Here is a 20827-nt window from a genome sequence, read left to right as displayed (position 1 = left end):
TTCACTTGTTTCTGTCAATGATCCCCCAACAATTCGTCCGGTAAATGACTCTTCAAGCCACTCGACCACGTCAGACAATCCAATCATCTTCACAGCACTCACTTCTCAAACATACAGCTGTAAGTTACTTGTAGATGGTGGTTTGGTGTACACTACAGTTGTAACACCGTGTGATATTTTCGTGTTGATTACATTATATTTTCGCGAGTTTTTCTGATTTTTGTACTAAGCTATGGAAACCAGTGTGACGTTAAAAGGAGAAAGGGACACAGAAAGATGCGCCATTGAAGAGAGCAGTTTACCACACACATGAAGTGAATTAAATACAATGGAATAAAATGAGTTGTTAAATGCAGATGAAATCATTCAAGACAAACTAACATGAAATGATATCAGTCAAAATCTTTCATATTATCCTGAATCCCCAATACAAGTCCAGACATATTCACCATCTCTGTTTGTTAGTCTCTCTATGCATTTCGGTCTATTGTATTGATAATCTCCATCATTTTTACAGAAGAATTTAACGATTAATGACCAATTGTAACCAATTATTTTAATCTACAGAGAAATAACTAATTTGTTATGTTGTTCAAAATAAATAGCTCGCAAGTTACCACACTTTTTATTATAGGTCTCTATTCATTTGTAGTCACACTATTTCTATGCAGTACTCTTTAGTAAGTTTATGATCAGAATGACAATTTATGATGAAACTACTGCTTCTACAGTTGTGTGTATTTTACGTCAGCAAGGACACGACTCTGTTTGCAGGCATGTGTAGGAATGGAAAACAACAGGGAGATAGCGACAACTGTTACTAAGGTGTTCGTACAACCTGGACATCGGCTGTATTTCTTCGGAACTTACCATGAACAACAGCCTTTATTACTTGAGAAGTCATAGAGGTTCCGGAAGGAAACATAAACTTTTGTTTGTACCTTGTATCTGCTTCCATGCTATTAACTGCTTCAGATATATTGTCTCAGACATAATGGCTTCCGTGAAACAAACATTCTGAAACTTCTTCAGGGAAAATGACACAATAAAAGATACATCTGTAACATTCGATATAAGTACATTGCCTTCATATAATTTCTCGAAGAAAATGAGATCATTCTGTCAATACAACTAATATTCAGCGAGGTACATGAACCTTTCCAGTAAGGGCAAGCCTCTTGAAATTTCAGTACAGACTGTATTATCAATCACTTGAGCCACGAGTATAATTCACGTAACTCCAGTCAAGAAGTGATCCTGTGAGCGTACCAGGGAAGTTCTAAGGAGCAAATTCTCTTTGAAGATGACCGCTGGGCTGATAGTGAACAGGGAAACAGCAAATATGACATAATGTTGACAAACCCTATTAGTCACATACACACACACACACACACTCTTAACAACCGATCGGCTGCACGAAGTTATCGCTGGTATTCACACGGCAGTCCCGACCCGATATCTCACACCGCACCAATCAGAGTTTGTTTAAAGTCGTAAACACACGATCCATTTTTATTTTTATTTTTCATTGTCGCTTGGAAGGCGCTACCGAGTGGCAAACGGAGGAGAGCCTCGCCAAAATGGAGTATAAGCAAAGTGCTTAGTTTTTGCGGCATGCACTCAAGCGTTTCTGTCTGAGTCTTGATGTCCAGGGGCTCGTTCATTTACTGAAAAGTACAGCTTTACTACTAATAATCAAAGAACCAATACAATACGTTTGTTTGGTTGTACTTAGGAGTCATCAAATTCGCAATGACGTTCTATCCATCACTCTCTCGAGGAACGTCTAGTGCACTACAACTTAACGATCTAGCGATTTTTATACATCTTATTGGTTACTGCTGTGCTTTTACATCAAAAAGTGCCTGACATCGCGGGGTGTAGGTGCTCGGTTTTTAGGTATCTCAAGTACCTCAAGATGACGTTATGCCGAGGTATTGTTTGTAACTGTTTATGAAGATTTTCCTCAAATGAGCTGTTGATTAATGTCTTCGAAAATACAGTCACATCCGAAAAAACTACCACGTATACAGTTGGAACAACAAAGGTTAATAATAATAATATGGAACTGTTGTGACAAGAAAACGATATGCAAGCCGCAGACGAAGGGAAAGACTAACTATGCATTGTGTGCCACATTGTCTTTCGACGTGAGTCTAGAATGACGGAAAACCAAAGTGTTAAATGCAGAGTGGTACGTAAAGAGCAGCATCTAGGAAGAAGAGAAAAACATAAACAATTTTCACAGTTACAGGCAAATGCAACGGAAAAGTCTCATTTCATGACAAGTATGAAGATGAAAGTACGAAAAATACGTTTTGGGTACCTTCTTGACAAGCTCAAAGTCGATTCGTATATGTATGACGACATGCGCCTGAATAGTGATGGACATATGTAGGTGTTATTATGCAACTGTTATTTGAAACTGCGAACAATACGCTTGGGAACTTTGAGGCTACAAATGAAGAGAAAATTGGAAAAGAAACTACCTGGACAATAATTATCAACGTTTGCCTCGGGAGTTAGCCACTATTCGCAGCCTGAACAAAATTGGTCACTGAGCTGCAACCGGAGCAGGAACAGTCTCCCACGAGAGAAAACTTGCTCAGGCAAGATTAAGCAGAAGAATGGGCAGCAGTGTCAAGATTTATGTGGGGGCACGATGCCTTACAGACAGGCTTATTTGTGAAGGCCCAAATGAATAGCGGCGTTCCGCTCCTCTCATGGACGAAGGTAACACCTCTGCCAGTCCTACAACTGGACAGACTGTCGCATTGGCGCTTGAAAAAAATTTTAACAACGTTATGAAATAGACCAGCCGGCGACGAAACTCACAACTGAATACCGATGGAAAAAAGAGAATTTCCAACGCACACAAATTCTTAGATGTGCTGAAAATAAGCCTCCTTACTCTAGGATTAGTGCCGTACTTTCCACGTGCATTTAGCTGAGATGGTGTTTACGAACCATTTTGCCATGCCTCGCTCCCCTTACAAGATCAATGGACATTCGTTCCCTCTGTAACAGTCGGAACTGTAGTTTCTGTTGTCGATAAGGTTGTTCCCCATGGAATGCGTCGTGTAAAGAGGGCAGTAATGGAACGAAACAGGTGAACATCGCTCCTGATGAAAAATGCATGACACGTACATGAAACATACATACTGTCGCCAAAACAACAGCAATCATTATGTAAACTGAAGTGGGAGAAAGGAAAGGAAAGGAAAGGAAAGGGGAGGTAACAATGAGATCAGCTTCATCGGGACTTTGTGCCAAATCAGTGGCGACGAGTGAAAATGTGTGCCGCACCGGGAGTCTAACCCAGGACGCCTGCTTACTAGGCAGTAGCATTAACCAAAACGCTATCTGGTCTCAGTGTTTATCGCAAACGCGCAGACTATCTCGGCACACGACCCGGACGACTCGAATTCCCATCTGTCCACAGTCGGCGTCCATGTTCTCCACGCTTGCATATTTTAGATTCCCGCAGGAGGTCAAACGTAACTGTGCGTCCGCAAGAAAGGTGTCCAGTCATATAATTGACTCACCCCCATGGGCAATGAATCAACAACTTTCTGTGCTGACCAGCATTTACGTTCGATCTCTTCGGGAATCTAAAATTAGCGAGCATAGAGGACTTCGACAGCAGACTGAGGACAAGTGGCCCTAGGTGGGGATGTGAGTCGACCGCAGAGCGTGCCGAGATTATCTGGGCATTGGCGATGAACAATGCGACCATATGGCACAGTGGTTAATGCTACTGCCTTACAAGCAGGAGATCCCAGATGCGAGTCCCGGTCTGTCACACATCTTCACTCGTTGCAACTGATTCCGCACGAAGTCCCGATGCAGCTGATTTCATTAGTTCTACTCCTTCAATTTACTTAATATGTATCACAGCTGCGGAATTCAGGTAGCGTCTGTTCTTTCGGACCTATCATTCGTTCCTGTTCCTTTTTACAGAGTTAAAGGAATCAAAAGCCCCTTGATAAGATCCTGACGTGGGTAACTGTTCACCGAAGGGCTAATATTGTTTCATAGTTCATCAAACAGTTTTCATAGAATTGTCATGTAACGAGCTTCTTTTACGAACCACCATTCAAAAGAAAATCAAAGAGTGTGATTTAGAAAAATTGCCTGTTTTACATTATTACAAGGTAAATTACACTAGTAAGCGAATAGTTTTTCTTCCTTCTCTTTTCGTTTAAGGGAGGTTCATCAACTTTAAGAAGACTATCGCTCTGCAGAAAATGTTCATAGGATTATAGTTCAGAAGTACACGCTCGCAATACCCTTCACTCTTTCCCAGATCATTTATGTTGTACCAGTTGCAGCCGGCATAGTTCAAATAGTAATCTATTATTCAACACACTTCTGACACACGTTTGTGGTCTCTCTCCTCTGGGATGATTTCTCTTCGACACACGCAGCCAATTTGAGCTTTTACCTTTGCAAGAAGAACTTGTTCTATCAAGCTGCATATTGCGGTTTCGAATGACAGATGGTTCATTCAAATTCACTTTCGGGGTTCAGGAGCTACTGCAATTTGAAATTGAGTCCATCTGTGACAAGCAGTCGGTATTCTCAAACCATTACACAGTGCTTGCTGTTAGGTGTTGACAAATCTTGCACTTGCACTTATTCTTTGCAACGCTATTGAAATGAGGGCGAAGTTCGACCCGTATACACGTGCCCAGACGACGGGCCGCACCGTGAACAATAATGGTAACCGAATACACAGAAAGTATTTCGTATTCAATGAGCTCTGAACTATCAAACGTGAATCTCTGTTAAAGTACGCTGTAAAAGACATTCAGGGAATAAGAAGTGACTGATAAGTTTCCTTTAGGTAAACGATTTTCATAATGTTGCGGTAGTGCTCTCGAAAGATATCAGTGCAAACAATACATCACAATGACGAAACCAATCGTTACAGACAGGTCACCAAGGTAACGTAACAGTCGGGGAGTATCATTTATGGGGAGGAACATGGCTGAAACCTCAGTATAACCACCTTGATTAGGCTTCCAGCAGTTAGTATACTTTAACCTGTTAAGGGTACTACCGAGATGGTTCACTGAAAAATTTCTTATTCTGTTTCCTTCATAATCTTTGATCAATCGAGCCTTGTCGACTAGACGTCAAATAACGCAGACTACCACCCAAGGTGTCTATGAGTTGTCAAAGGATACCGATGTATATTTCTACGAACTTCAATGACATACTTCGTATAACATACAGCTTATCTACTGCTTTCTTCGTGCTGCTGCGTCTTTCAGATATGACACTTTGGTCTTGCAACACTATGTTTCTTGACCGTGTGGTAGAACTTCGTTTTAATCAGGGTCAGGGAAACTTGAGCAGCTATCATTTATTATCGCACGGTTGTATTCTTCTTCCATAAATAAAGAAAACTGTGAAAATTTGTTTATTTCAGGAAGTAGGCTACCCCTCTTACCCCTGAAGGTATAAAACCTCGGTAATTCGAGCCCCAGCAATCCGAGCGTCCATTTAATCCGAGGTAAACGACAATGACTTCTAAGTTAAAAAAATCAAGAAAATGTCCGAGATAAAATGAAAAGTAAGCAGGGGGTGTGTGTCATCAGCGACCGAGATCCGCGCGCATACATAGATTAAAATAGTGATCGTTCAAGCCGCTATTGTTTAACTTACCACCAGTCTGCCATTGTCTGTTCAGGCTCATTGCGGTGCGTATGACTGTGTTGTCGGGTCATGATACATATTTACTATTGTTCTGCCATCTTTTGCCTCAGGCACTAACTCTTCAAAACAGATGAGGAAATTTGTCTTGGGTGACGAAAGAAGCAACAATACCACTCTATCAAAAGAAAACGAAAATGAACATTTGTGGTTAGGTCTCGCGTGAAATCTCTCTGGGTCTGAAAGTGCAGACGACAATGAAGTGCCGTTGTGGTCGAACCAAGATGATTAGCATGAAGTGACCGGCGCTGTTGTGAGAATGGTAAATAAAGAAAACAGAGGAAGAGGACGATGTTTGGTTCCTGCTAGGTGCGTCCTAGTGATTTAGCAGCGGCATTAAAATCACACTGCGCTACGTGGAATAGCGGAATTGGCGGCCCAGGTGACGTTAATCTTCTGCATAGATCGTGGGAATACACTGCTAAGAATAAACAAAAACCGAGATTTTTTTTTACCGGAAACAAAATATGTACAGTAGTAAGAGTTGTACCGTAGTTTATACAGTGCGTATCTGTTTACAGTAAATGTTTGAGTTTCTACTTGAACATTATACACTACTGGCCATTACAATTGTTACACCACGAAGACGACGTGCTGCAGACGCCAAATTTAACCGATAGGAAGAAGATGGTGTGACATGCAAATGATTAGCTTTTCAGAGCATTCACACAACGTTGGCGCCGCAGGCGACACCTACAACGTACTGACATGAGGAAAGGTTCCAACCTGTTTCTCAAACACAAACAGCAGTTGGACTGGCGTTGCCTGGTGAAACGTTGTTGTGATGCCTCGTGTAAGGAGGAGAAATGCGTACGATCATGTTTCCAACTTTGATAAAGGTCAGAGTGTAGCTTATCGCGATGGCGGTTTATCGTATCGCGACATTGCTGCTCGCGATCCAATGACTGTTAGCTGAATATGGACTCGGTGGGTTCAGGGGGGGGGGGGGGGGGGGGGTAATACGGAACGCCGCGCTGGATCCCAACGGCCTCGTATCACTAGCAGTCGAGATGACACGCATCTTATCCGCATGGCTGTAACGGATCGTGCAGCCACGTCTCGATCCCTGAGTCAACAGAGCCACGTCTCGATCCCTGAGTCAACAGATGGGGACGTTTGCAGACAACAACCATTTGCATGAATAGTTCGACGACGTTTGCAGTAGCATGGACTATCAGCTCGGAGACCATGGCTGCGGTTACCCTTGACGCTGCATAGAAGCGCCTGCTATTGTGTACTCAACGACGAACCTGGGTGCACGAATGGCAAAACGTCATGAATCCAGGTTCTGTTTACAGCATCATGATGGTCGCATCCGTGTTTGGCGACATCGCGGTGAATGCATATTGGAAGCGTGTATTCGTCATCGCCATACTGGCGTATCACCCGCCGTGATAGTATGGGGTGCCACTGGTTACACGTCTTTGTCACCTCTTGTTCGCATTGACGGCACTTTGAACAGTAGACGTTACATTTCAGATGTGTTACGACCCGTGGCTCTACCCTTCATTCGATTCCTGCGAAACCCTAATTTCAACAGGATAGTGCACGACCGCATGTTGCAGGTCCTGTACGGGCCTTTCTGGATACAGAAAAATGTTCGACTGCTGCTCTGGCCAGCACATTCTCCAGATCTCTCACCAATTGAAAACATCTGGTCAATGGTTGCCGAGCAAGTGGTTCGTCGCAATACGCCAGTCACTACTCTTGATGAACTGTGGTATCGTGTTGAAGCTGCATGGGCAGCTGTACGTGTAAACGCCATCCAAGCTCTGTTTGACTCAATGCCCAGGCGTATCAATGCCGTTATTACAGCCAGAGGTGGTTGTTCTGGGTACTGACTTCTCAGGACCTATGAACCCTAATTGCGTGAAAATGTAATTACATGTCAGTTCTAGTATAATATATTTTTCCAATGAATACTCGTTTATCATCTGCATTTCTTCTTGATGTAGCAATTTTAATGGCCAGTAGTGTATCTAAAACAAACTCTGAGTTATAGGTTATTAGGGAAGTTTTGATGGTATTAGGGAAGTTTTTCTGTATTCAAAATTTAAGTAAAATCTTAGACAATATACCCTTAATTCCTAAAGGATGCCCGGCTTTGTGGCTCCTGTAATCATTTGACATACGCGACAGTGATCCAGTACCACAAGTGTATGTTGTCGTCAGCATACACGTTGTCCAACAGAATGGATGTTTAGTCTGAGCCTAGATTAAATTTGGTAGTGATAATATTAATTCTTCGAGACACGTTTTGCTATATTATTTGCAGATTGTAATGTCTTAAGATTGTTGATGACAGCGTGTAACATGTAACAGTGCAGTCCCTCCCTCTGTGACTCCACACTCTGTGCTATAGACGTACCAGAATGATATATCAAAAGGGAAGGAGGGAAAAATAAAACAGAAATGAATGTTTTCAGGACTACAATGGATAAACTTATTTACAGGTGATCGTAAAAGTAGTAAAGAAATTAGGAAATGCAGTGTTAATTGCTTGTGCTATCAAAGGCCATTCACATTGACATATTACAATAGCGTGTGACAGTCACTGAACAAGTTCTAAGACAGTTGGTGTTAGCAGTCAAGCCACGCGTGCTACAGCGCCCCCGTAGTTATCACACCGGAGATCTTACCTTAACTGCAAACTTCGGGCCGTAATTGACATTCCTGAGCGTAAGGAATTTTTACGTGCCTCAATAAAACGTAGCTATGGTACTTTTATAGCCGCGTCTGGCGAATAAGCGCACCTTACATCGGATATCGTCCTTTTCCACACATGGCACTACCATATTCGCGCTAATGATCGATAATATAACTTAGGAAATTCTAGGTATGCAGGGACAAGCACAACAAACATGTGATATTATTTTGTTTTCCGATTATTCACTTAATCTTTGTTGTGAATTCTGTTAAGCATCTGGCCGGCGCCGACGTTGTTAAGAAGCTGAACTTATGTAAAGGAAACGAAACTAAAAGAAACGAGAGTAACCGCCGTCCGTGGATCTTGATTTAGATTTTCCATGGTTTCCTATGGTTTCCTTAAGTAAGTCCATCCAGCAACGCCCGAGACAACCGATTCTGAAGCCACTAAGCAAAAGATGTGCTTCACCAAACAACGTTTCTGTCATTAATTTAAAATCTGAACATTTCAGTGAACTGTTTCATTGGTTCTGACCACACTTCGAGTGAAATTTTGTTGTTAATTCATGTTTTTCTTTCATTTTATGGAACAGACTCATGACGTGTGCTAGAACTTTGCGGAAGTTGAAGTTCATTCATTGTGATTCATGAAAAGTCTGTTCAACATTCCCCTAAAGTATCTTGGTAAAATCCAACCGTTGGGTAACTTAATACATATTCCTTTCAACATAGATCTCCCGCCGTTTATAATGCGTAGCTGATACGAAAGCCGTTCTTTCAAAGAACAACACAGCCACTCGTGCAGTATGAACATTTCATTTGATGCCTTTCTGACAAATGCAAATACGTAACCAATGGGAGAAAGAATGTTTGTAGGTACGTTTTAGTATTCAGAAGCCCATTACTTACCGCACGTAAAAATAGCGCTTATTGCCGGCCGGGGTGGCAGAGCGGTTCTAGGCGCTACAGTCTGGAACCGCGCTACCTCTAAGGTCGCAGGTTCGAATCCTGCCTCGGGCATGGATGTGTTTGACGTCCTTAGGTTAGTTAGGTTTAAGTAGTTCTAAGTTCTGGGCGACTGATGACCACATAAATTAAGTCCCATAGTGCTCAGACCCATTTGAACCATTAATAGCGCTTATCAATTTCATCTGCGCCTGGGAGCTTAATTTCTTTCCCAAATAATGAATACAGTTGTAATCCTGGTTATCAGTAAAACTATAATCCAAAATAATTTTGAACATTAAATAGATGCCATAATACTTTATTTCTGCTGACGTTCAGGTAATTATTATCGCAAGGGATGTTGTGCTTACATATCAGCGTTAAATTGCAAGTGAAGAAATCAGGGTAGTGTACGATTCTCCTAGCGTGGATCTACATTATTTACTCCCTGTCTTATGCGAAATACTTTATACGGCATTAGGCTATTACCAATTATGTAAAAGGGCAGAGAACCTTTTTAAGGTTACTGCGCAGTTATCAAGTGGGCACATCTTAACTGCCATCTGTGATAATCTTCGTATCTGTTAATATTTCATAATAAGACAACTTTATCTGAAGGTAAAAATGTGATGAACAGATGCGGTGGAACTGATAAGTGAGGTAATCACTTATGTAAGCTTCTCATGCACATACAAACTTCTCTTTCTACATCAGTAATTCTTCCATTCAGTGCATCTTCATGTAGCCTACCTTCTACACCTGTTCGGATTAAATTAATCCAAGAAATAGAAACCTTTACATAAAATATTTGCAAACCTTAGTCCACTTGCGTTGCGTATAACTATCCCACAATCCACATTAACTACCTTCAAACTGAACAAACATTTGAAATTATTTTGAACCATAACGAAAAACATAAGAGTATAGTAATGCGAATAACAAGGAACTTGACAGTAAACGTTGACTGGATGCCACTGCGCCAACTGAATTCAGATGCACATTTTACACATCGTAGCTGATCATACGCACTCCTATTCAGTCTAATGCACTAATAATTTCTTATGTCGAAGAAGAAATTACAGCCATTATGATGAATATTACACTGCTAGACAATTGCTGCGAATCAACCGGCAATTGGCGCGGAACACCCAACAAATGACTGTAAAAGGAGCCTGTGCACGACCGCCCTGTACGCATTCGACACCCTAGCAGTACTGCGATTGTAGAAGTTTGTTGTAGAACCGGTTAGCGCGACATTCAGTGTGGTACAGCAACATGTCGGCAAGACATCGGAGTGCGTACGATTGTGGACGAGCGAGTGGACGGCTCGAGGCCGGTCAAAGAGTCGTTACTGTGACCGCAGTAATGAGGGTGTCGAAAAGGGTCATCTCACGATAAAACAAGGCCCCTGAAGTGGGACTGCTATGTGAAAGCATGCCGGTGGTAGTAGACGGACCAACACACCGCAAAGGCATCAATACGTAGTCCTAGTGGCAAAAAGGAACAGACTTGTCACTCCTAGGCAGATCGCTACAGACCTTGCAACCACTACCGGTACACCCGTCTCTGTCAGAACCTTTCGGCGGCGACGAAACCAGACTGGTTTGTATGCATCCCACTTCAACCCCTGTATAATCGAGATAGAGTTCGATGGTGTAGGGAACATGCTGGTTGGGGTCAGCAACAGTGGTCCCGACTGATGTTCTCTGACGAATCCCGCTTCATTGTGGCAAGTGATCGTGGCCACCATTTAGTATTGTGAACGAGGGAACACGATACACCAATAGAATGTTCATGAACATCATCTGTGTGGCTTACTTGTTATGGTGTGGGCAGGCATTATGCGTAATAGCCGAACGAGTGCAGCAGATTATTCTGGTTCACGTCCGTTTGTTCAGTGGTGCGGCAGGTCCCAAATGCCCGATTATGGGCTTATGGGCGACAATGCCTGTCCCCCGTCCTCTACAGGACTGCTCAGGTGTCGAAAACATTAGAAACTGTATGTCTGGAACAGCCTACTTACTCCCCGGACTTAACCCCTATGGTGTTTGGCTGTTATGTTCCTGGCCGGCCGAGTGGCCGGGCGGCTCTAGGCACTATAGTGTGGTACCGCGCGACCGCTACGGTCGCAGGTTCGAATCCTGCCACGGGGGCCGGCCGCGGTGGTCTAGCGGTTCTAGGCGCTCAGTCCGGAACCGCGCGACTGCTACGGTCGCAGGTTCGAATTCTGCCTCGGGCATGGATGTGTGTGATGTCCTGAGGTTAGTTAGATTTAAGTAGTTCTAAGTTCTAGGGGACTGATGACTTAAGCAGTTAAGTCCCATAGTGCTCAGTGCCATTTGAAGCATTTTTTTGTGATGTTCTCAACGAACACAAGTGTCCCCGAACCGCGGAAGAACTGAAAACCGCCTTGAGAGAGGAGTGGGGCAATATTCCACACGGCGACCTCACCAGTTTGTAGCTAGCATGAATAACTGGTGCAAAATGTGAATTAGTGCCCGAGCGGGGCATATTCCTTACTAAGAGCCCCATGTCAACATTTGTGTTGGGAGTCTGATGTCAGTCAAACATGAACGTTAGTTACGTGTTTTATCCTGCTTTCCCATGTGGTGAACTCTGTATCGTTTTTCGTTATATACCACGTATGTTCTGTGTTTCATGCCGTCGATCACTGCCTGTGATTGTACCTGTTCAATAATGGTTCTGTTACTTTGCGATTTTCAAGCAGTGGATCTAATTTTGTATTTTCGGCTTCTCCAAGGCCTTAAACCTGAGTTGTAAATTTCTCATTGCCCGTAGGAAACGTTAGATGTAAATTTCAAATGGTTTGTAGGCATGGTCCGATTCTGAAAACTATTAGAGAATTAGGATCACAATAAATTGTCGGAGTTGTAACATTCTTAATGAACGTAGACTATCTGCGCTTCAATATAAATCTTATCGTCGTGCTGTAAGAAACTGGAGCAACACACATGCCATTTAAAGACGATAAAATTCTTTTGCCACATTATCAACAATACTGTTCATTTAGTACTCATGGAAGTCTAATGACGCTGCAACTGATAAGTACTAAGTACGCGGGACAGTACGTCTTGTTGGCAAAAAGTCTAAATTGCGCTCAGATTGACGTGAAATTCTGGCTGTATCTGGACAAAATACATCGCATCCAGCCATAGTGCCAACAATGTGACCAAGGCGGCATAGACGGCGGTGATGATAGGGAAGGAAGGCCACCGACAACAACCACATACGACAATGTGGACAACAACCACATACGACAATGTCCATCGAATCGAAGAAGTCGTATTGGAGGGGGGCAGAGGTTACTTTCCGACAAGGACGTTCAGACATTGGCTGTGAATGGCTCCATCACCTGGGATCGAATTAATGAAGTCGAGGAACTGAACGACTTGATAAATACTGCCAAGTAATATTGCGCAAACTAGGTTGACACAAGGCGAGGTGGCCGATAGGAGCGAACGTAAAGGCATTTCCCATTTAAACTTGCTCCCATCAGCCACACCGCGGAGTGTCAACTTAGTTTCCACGCATATCATCTGTGTCATTTTGAAGTGTAGTGCAACATGCCATGTTACTGTCCTGCCATAATAATGTGTAACTTGCCTTTTTAAGTCTTCTGGTACTTCCTGATACTCACTGCGCATATTTCCTCAAATAATACGCTACTGTGAGACCGCTTACTTGACGTTGTTGTGCATGTGATCGTGCAAATGTTACGCAGCTGACTCGGTACTGTTTCGCTAGGATATCTCTCAATAAACAATGTGACACATTGGTTACAACAGTGTTCTAGCACTCGAGAGAGCGGATTGAAATCTAATCTCAGTCTCAGCCTTCCACAATCACTTTCACTGTTCCTTTTGAAAACGCTGCGACCGATTTTTGCCTACCGCCTCGTTCCCTAGCTCAGGTTTCTTCTCTGTCTTCAATACCCCAATCGTTAACGGGACAGTGGACAATTGTTATATTCGTCATTCTAGCAACCCTGGGATTCATTTAACAGCAGTGACTTCAGGGCGTCATGGGAAAGAGTACCCACATCATATTTCGTCAGCAACGTTTTAGGAATGGCCAGAGTATTCAAGTTCGTTAAATAAGTCAATGTGCGACAATCCGTCACATTTCGCAGGTACAGAAAAAAATTGGGCGGTCAAGTGCATGTGGTCTGGCCGTGAGCGACGATCGACAAGTGCGGGGGCGAGCGCAATCTGTGCCGGGCAACGAGGGCCGGGCTGGGCCAAGCCAGTGTCGCGCTGACCCACGGCCGGCGGACAGCCACTTGACCCCCCTTGGCTGGCGGTGACGCACCGCGCGCCTCTGCGCGCTGTGTGGCCGCTGTTCTCACAGGCGAGGCGCTTTCAAAAAGCCGGCTCCTAGCAGTCACGCATTTCTTCCCAACTAAGCGTCATTTTGGTGAGATCTGCACGCTGGTGCACCAGCCGACCTGCATAACGCGCTACGAAAGCCTTCGCAGGTCGTATAACGTTTTGTAATAGCTGTAATGCGCTGAAACTGTTCCACCTCTGTGCAGTCACACTCTTATCATAATAATGACGTTTATGAACTACGACTACGTAACAGAACGCGCTATCTTTATGGAACAAAAAACGCCCTCAACCTGAGCATCGTAGTGATTTACTTGACATGTCCTTTTGGAAGTGGTATTCTGCTGTCTTTCTCTAACCTTCGATATGTCAACTCCTAATGTGGTGCAATTTGGGTTTTTGACGACAACAAATCATCGCTGGAGGTGAAAAAGGAGACAAATGTCAAAAATATTTCAGGACCGAAATTTTTCAACAAGACATACAGTGAGGTGACAGGGATCCTAATATCGTATCTGACCTTTTCCCGGCGTGGTGCGGTAAATCGACGTGACTTGGACACAAGAAGCCGTTGGAAGTACTCTCCAGAAATATTAAGCAATGCTGCCTCTATGACCGCCCATAACTCCGAAAGTGTTGATTATGTCCCATAAATATTCGATGGGTGGCCAAATTATTAGCTAGAATTTTCCAGGACATTCTTCACTACAATCGCGAACAATTTGAGCTCAGTGAGATGGCGCAATGTCATCCATGAAACTTCCATCGTTGTTTGGGAACAATTATCCGAACATAGCCGTTTCAGTCAATGATCGGTTCAGTTGGACCAGAGGACCCAGTCCATTCCATGTAAACATAGCCCACACCATTATGGAGCCACCACCTTGCACAGTGCTTTGTTCGCAACTTGAATCCGTGACTTCGTGGGGTCTGCACCACTCTCGAAACCTACCGTCAGCTCTTACTAGCTGGGATCGGGGCTCATTTGACCACATCATAATTTCCAGTTGTCTAGGATCCAACCGATATAGTCACGAACAAAGAAGAGGCGCTACATGGAATGCGCTGTTAGCAAAGACACTAGAGTTGGTCACTTCCTCTCATAGCCTATTAACGCCAAATTTCGCCGCACTATACTAACGGATACGTTCGTCGTACGTCCGAAATTGACTTCCGCGAGGCCGTCAATCACTACGTTGTCCGAGGTGAATGGTAAAGCCTGAAATCTGGTATTCTCAGTACCCTCTTGACACTGTGGATCTCGGAATATTGAATTCCCTAACGATTTCCGAAATTGGAATGTCCCCATGCGTCTAGCTTCAACTATCTTTCCTGTCGTGCAGTTGTAATCATGTCGAAACCTTCTCACATGAATCACCCGAGTACAAGTGGCAGCTCCGCCAATGCACTGCCCTTTTATATCTTGTGTAAGCGATACTACTGCCATCACTATCCCACGACTTTTGTCACCTCAGTATAAATCACCCTACGAGTAACAAGATATGAGCAGGCAGCTAATGCCAAGAAACTAATGTTCTTTCTTCCTTCCATAACCACCGAGTGTCCCTCATAAGAGAAGTCATGTGCATTTTCTTTGTGTTTCGGCAGATATCTGCGATTTCGTATCTGCACCGTGTAGCTGGTATCAGCTCAAACAAATACGGCCTGAATCGCCGGAAAGCGTTGGTTTGCTTCCAGTTACAAACAAAATGATTTTTAAAGCGTGATTTTAAGGGCCTGTCCGATAGAGCCGTCTAAGATTAGTCCAGTGCGATGTTCGTTTTATCGATGTGTTTTAATGGGGACAGTGAAACACGAAGAATAATTACCAATACTCCAGCAGCAACTGAGCAGTGCTGCTGCGTGGCGAATCCAATTTATTCCCTAAATATCACCCCAAGCGACTGTCAGTTATTGACACCATTGACAACTTTCAACAGATGCGTATTCGGACTTACTAACGGTTTCTATCTTACTTCATCCCCTCTGGTAACAAGTATTTCTCTTCTCCACTTCTGTTTTTTGAAAGACAGAAAGATGTTTTTCATACTCTTATTTCCTTTAAAGTATTTGGACACATGGCTTGCAGCGAAAGGACCTCCTCCTATATGCAGTGCTCACTGCTTACAGAAAACCCTAGGCCACATGTTAGCGGACTTACGTTTTATAGTAAAGCCATAGAATAGTGGCTAATTTATCAGCACATTTTCTCCTTTTTTGTACCTGACAATGAGAATAATGTGGTATGACTTTTAAGACTATGTGATACGTCCAACTTGTTTACAAAATACACGCTCTAGCAGCAGGAATGATAGAAAATGATGAAACTTTACTTATCATTTATATACAGTGTGGTAGGACGAATACCTGATTAAATGCGTATGTGAATGAAGCGTACATAGGGTGAAAAATTTAGTACACAGAGCTGCATATGATACAAAATGGCTCTAACCTGGCTGGGTATCGAATAAAACTGAGCTTACATGACAGACATGGTGCTTCAGGTCTACACCGGAGCTCGTCAGTCGGCGTGGCTGACGAGTGATGGCTAAATGTTAATCATCTGCATATCCAGGTATGCAATATACTTTATGCCAGTTACACGTTTGTCGCACGCCTCGGTCATGATGTATTTTTTACTATTAAGACTGTATTGGAGAAATGTTTTTCGTAGGTTATAATTCAGTTTCTCCAGGTGTACTTCATGTCGAAATAATTCGCGGCGGACAACAGATGGAGCGGCCAACCTGAGGGAGAGAGACAAGAGACAAAAGCGCGCGGCACCCCTCCCCCCTCCCCCTCCCAATCAGTAAGTTCATCAGAGCACCTGAGAATGGCGTGGTCTTTTGCCGAAATATTGTGCCCACTGAACGCTGATATTAGGCTGTTCACCTGGGAACTACAGGCTGCCTTGCGAAAGACGCTAGGTAGGAGTTCGCGGGTTGCGCGCTGGTGCGTTTGCCGGCTGTCGATTAACCATAGCTCTCGCGCACAAATACTTTGAGCATGCCCCCTACGCTATGCGACTGAGTGTACTGATGTTTTGTTGTCAAGTTTAATCGCTTCAAATACTGTTGCTAGACGTCATTACTGCAAGTGCGCTGAGTCCGGGCCTTTCCCTGCCCGATACTCAGACAAAAACACCATGTGTATATCTTCTATATTGCGCGACTGAATGTTCGGTATGGCTCACACAAAGTATCAACGAGTGTTTCTTGTGATGAACTATGCCAAAACGGAATCGTTTGTGGAATGTCGGCTTAAATTCATACGAAAATTTCGCGGTGTGCATGTTCCTAAAGATTCGACGATACGCAAATTAGTGAAGAAATTTCAATAGACTGGGTCTGTTTTACGCAAACAAAGGCCTAAAAAACCTAGTTTTTAAACCGAAAATAAATTAGACGAGATAAGGAGGCGCTGGAACGAAGTCTTGAGAAAATGTCTGCGCCGTTTGGCGCACAGAATGGTGTGTCAAAAGCATCTGCTCACACAGCTGTGCACAAACTAAAATTGAAACTATACAAATTAACGGCAGTGCATCAACTGAGGAACTCAAATGCTGTCGCTTGACGTCGTTATTGCAACTTGCTGCCGCGCGGTCTAGGGCACCTTGACACAGTCCATGCAGCTCCCCCCGTCGGAGGTTCGAGTCATCCCTCGGGTAAGAGTGTGCGCGTTGTCCATACCGTAAGTTAGTTTAAGTTAGATTAAGTAGTGATTAGGCTTAGGGACCGATGACCTCAGCGGTTTGGTCCCATAAGACCTTACCACAAATTTCCTTTTTTGCAACTGGCTGTTACAGTCTGTGCACGATGGGGAAATTGATCCCGAGATGCTTTTTTTCTGATGAAGCATGACTGTATTTGTCAGGGTACTTTAATTCTCAGATCAATCGACAATGGAGCTCCGAAAATCTTCCTAAATTACAGCAACAACAATTAAAACAGGAGCGTGGTGTGCAAATAGTGAAGACGAATTATTCGACCAATCTTTTTCAACGAAACAATAAGTTCTGACGGGTGTGTAAATAATACACTGTATCCTTTTTTCTCTCCAGAACTAACACCTAACGAAAAGATGCACGGTTATTTCATGCAGGACAATGCAAGACCACATATCGCCAATGCTTCTGTGGCAGCAGTACGAGGTGTTTTTGATGATAGGGCAGTTGACTGGCCTCCTCGTTCTCCAGATCTCAATCTGTGTGATTTTTATCTTTGGGGAACGTTAAGACAAGGGGTATACAACCAGCCCCTGCATGCTCGAAGAACTGCCAGACAGGGTTCGGCTAGTCATTTCCCAGATTTCGGCATCCGAAGTTGATCGAGTGTTTGCTAACGTACTCGAAGATGTCAGGCTGCTCTTACCATAGAGGGACATCACTCTGAGCACCAATTGCAAATAGAGGTACGCTGGCAGATGGCAACGTTGTTAGTGCTTAACTCAGAGAAAGCGCGCAGCCGACTACCGGCAGATTAGTGTCCGAGGGACAGCGCGGCGGCGGCCGGCGTCAGCGGTGGCGGCGGCCCTGCCGCGAGACCCGCGGACCCCTCCCGAGCGTCTTTCGTGAGAGATCTGCACTTCGACATTTTTTTATCATAGTGGCTAACACACCTGTGTTTTTCTTAAGTGATCAGTCTCTCACATCTCTATGAGTCATTATCTTAGCGTTCTTCTTGCACTATCCACGTGAAAAATTTTTTAGAGTATAATCCATCATAGAAAAGTTTTAGAACAGTTACCCAAATTTACAGAGCCTTAAAAGTAACGTAGTAGTGTGAATGTGAGGATGTCATTACTTAGGAAAGCGCGCTGATAACGCCGTAGTCTACCACAATGCCAAAATGTTCGTTAATGACTGCTTCTCAATTCCTTCTACGTGCATCTAACCATATGTTTTCATCCTGTCTCTTCTGACTGTCATTAACAGTGTTGTTTCTAATGATTTTCTTTTATTACTGTTACGTAATAGTAGAATTGATATGGTTGACATCACCTGTTTTGTTGGTTTGTAATTAATCACATGGTATCGTCTCGTGTATATCGGATTAACGATTCGGATAACTTTCAATGTCTTGCTCTGCGTAAGTTTTTAATATTTGCTGACACTATCTTTCACATCTGATGATCCTTACAATCTACTGTCAGCACACAGCTAATCAATGCACGAGGTTTCATCTCAGCGTTTAATACTGGCAAGATACATGTAACACAGCTCTAGAGGCAAGTAAAACAGACAGATAGATGGGAAGCTGGACAACTGAGAACCAAGCTGAGAGGCAACGGAGGGACGTTTTAAATTTTAAATGGAGGGAAAGGCCGGCTGGAGTTTCGGCACATTATCCACGCTCCACGAGTACAATAGCGACCGTTGAGACAACCGAGAGACGCCTTCCCCCTCCCTCCTGTTTACTGCACCACTGCTCGGGCGAACCATCTCTGCTTTCGCACAAAAATCACTCGTGCTTTACAAGAAACGCTGCACGTACGCGTAACGAAGCGAAGCTGATGGCACAACAGTCGTATTTACGAGCCAGTCTCTGACCGTCGGTGTTCGCAGCACTTACTCGCCGAAATTAAAGATGGTGAATGCATTTCGTTGCGGGAACAAGGAGGTTCTCGTTTAAGGGTAATGGTTCCTGTACGTCTTCAGAACAATGCTTCTGGCCTCATTGAATAACGCTGTTCCAGAACAAATCATGGCAGGTCAATATTCAGTTTGCAGGAATGGATTATCGCTGCGTGTTGGACCTAAGTACTAATGTTGAATATAGTACGTTATTGTATGATAACTAGTAACCACACATGTTCACTAATAGTTAAAGTTAAGATCACACATGTGTAATTAGTAGTTATGGTTAATGACTTCGTGTACGCATACATTTACTAATCTATTACAGTGTGAACTGTGGAAAAATATTTTCCAGAATGTGCTAAGGCATGCGTTGCAGTACAGTTCGGCAATGGTATCTCACTCTCTCTCTACTATTGTACTTGATCGTTGATTCTCTTACCTTAAATGACATAACATGAGTATTATCGCATTCTGTGTGCACAAAGAACGCAGTATGAAAGTTTCCCGTGCATGGCGACCAATGCTGTAATCGAAATGATACAAACACCAGTATATGTCGAAAGCCGGCCGCTGTGGCCAAGCGGTTCTAGGCGTTTCAGTCCTGAACCAAGCTGCTGCTACGGTCGCAGGTTCGAATCCTGCCTCGGACATGGGTGAGTGGCAAAAATGGCTCTAAGCACTATGGGGCTCTTATGAGGTCATCAGTCCCCTAGAACTTAGGGCTAGTTAAACCTAACTAACCTAAGGACATCACACACATCCATGCCCGAGGCAGCATTCGAACCTGCGACCGTAGCGATGGATGTGTTTGATGTCATTAGGTCAGTTAGGTTTAAGTAGTTCTAAATTATAAGTCAAAATATATAAGGGGCGTTCGACAAGAAACGATCCGGGGTCTAGAATGCGTAAACCGGTGACAGGAGGGTAATATCGCCGCGTGTGACGAGGTGTGGCTCCGACCAGAGCGTGGAAGTTCACAGCCCGTAACTAGAGGGCACGCATGCACGTCACGTGGCTACAGAACTAGCAGCAGCATGCATCAATCGTCCAACGGAGAGTCGCAGTGCATCCACACCAGGAAGCATGTTGAATGGCCCACTGTCTTGATCATCTGCAGCGCTTTGCCCGGGAAGGGAATGCGTTCCTGGCACGAGTGGTGGCTGGAGATGAGTCATGGTGTCATCACTTCGAACCAGAATCAAAACGACAAACGTCTGCAGTCGAAGCATTCAAGATCACCACCACCTCTCTCTCTGTGATTACGCCATTTTTGATCCCTTAAAAAGGCTCTGAGGAGCAAACGATTCACCTCGAATGCTGACGTCCAGCTGTACGTGCGGAACTGGTTGACATCGTAGCCCCGGGCTACTTTATGAGACAGCCATTCACCGGCTTGTGTCAACAGTGCGACAAGTGTCTGAACAGCCAGGGTCAATCCTTCTAACACACAGGTACTGGTATCTGTAATTATGCCTCCGGCTCGTTTCTTTTTTAACGCCCCTTATAAATGAAGCTACTCGTTGTGAAACCTCTATTGGCAGTATATCAAATGATGCGTATCACGAAAACGCAGCGCTACTTCTCTCTCCCTGTC

The 20827-nt window shown here is 43.9% G+C and overlaps 1 protein-coding gene and 1 long non-coding RNA gene across 2 annotated transcripts in view; one reads left to right on the top strand and one right to left on the bottom strand.

Annotated features, from left to right (window-relative positions):
- LOC126276017 (uncharacterized) overlaps positions 1–20827 on the top strand; it is a 950687-nt gene that overhangs the window by 668243 nt on the left and 261617 nt on the right. The gene's annotated exons all lie outside the window — the stretch shown is intronic.
- The window catches only part of LOC126276001 (fibroblast growth factor 8), a 158150-nt gene that overhangs the window by 41685 nt on the left and 95638 nt on the right, over positions 1–20827 (bottom strand). The window lies entirely within an intron of this gene.

Source organism: Schistocerca gregaria, chromosome 1, assembly GCF_023897955.1.
Source record: "Schistocerca gregaria isolate iqSchGreg1 chromosome 1, iqSchGreg1.2, whole genome shotgun sequence".
Classification (NCBI taxonomy): domain Eukaryota; kingdom Metazoa; phylum Arthropoda; class Insecta; order Orthoptera; family Acrididae; genus Schistocerca; species Schistocerca gregaria.
The sequence above is the reverse complement of the archived record's forward strand: the minus strand, read 5'-3'. Positions and strand labels throughout refer to the sequence as shown.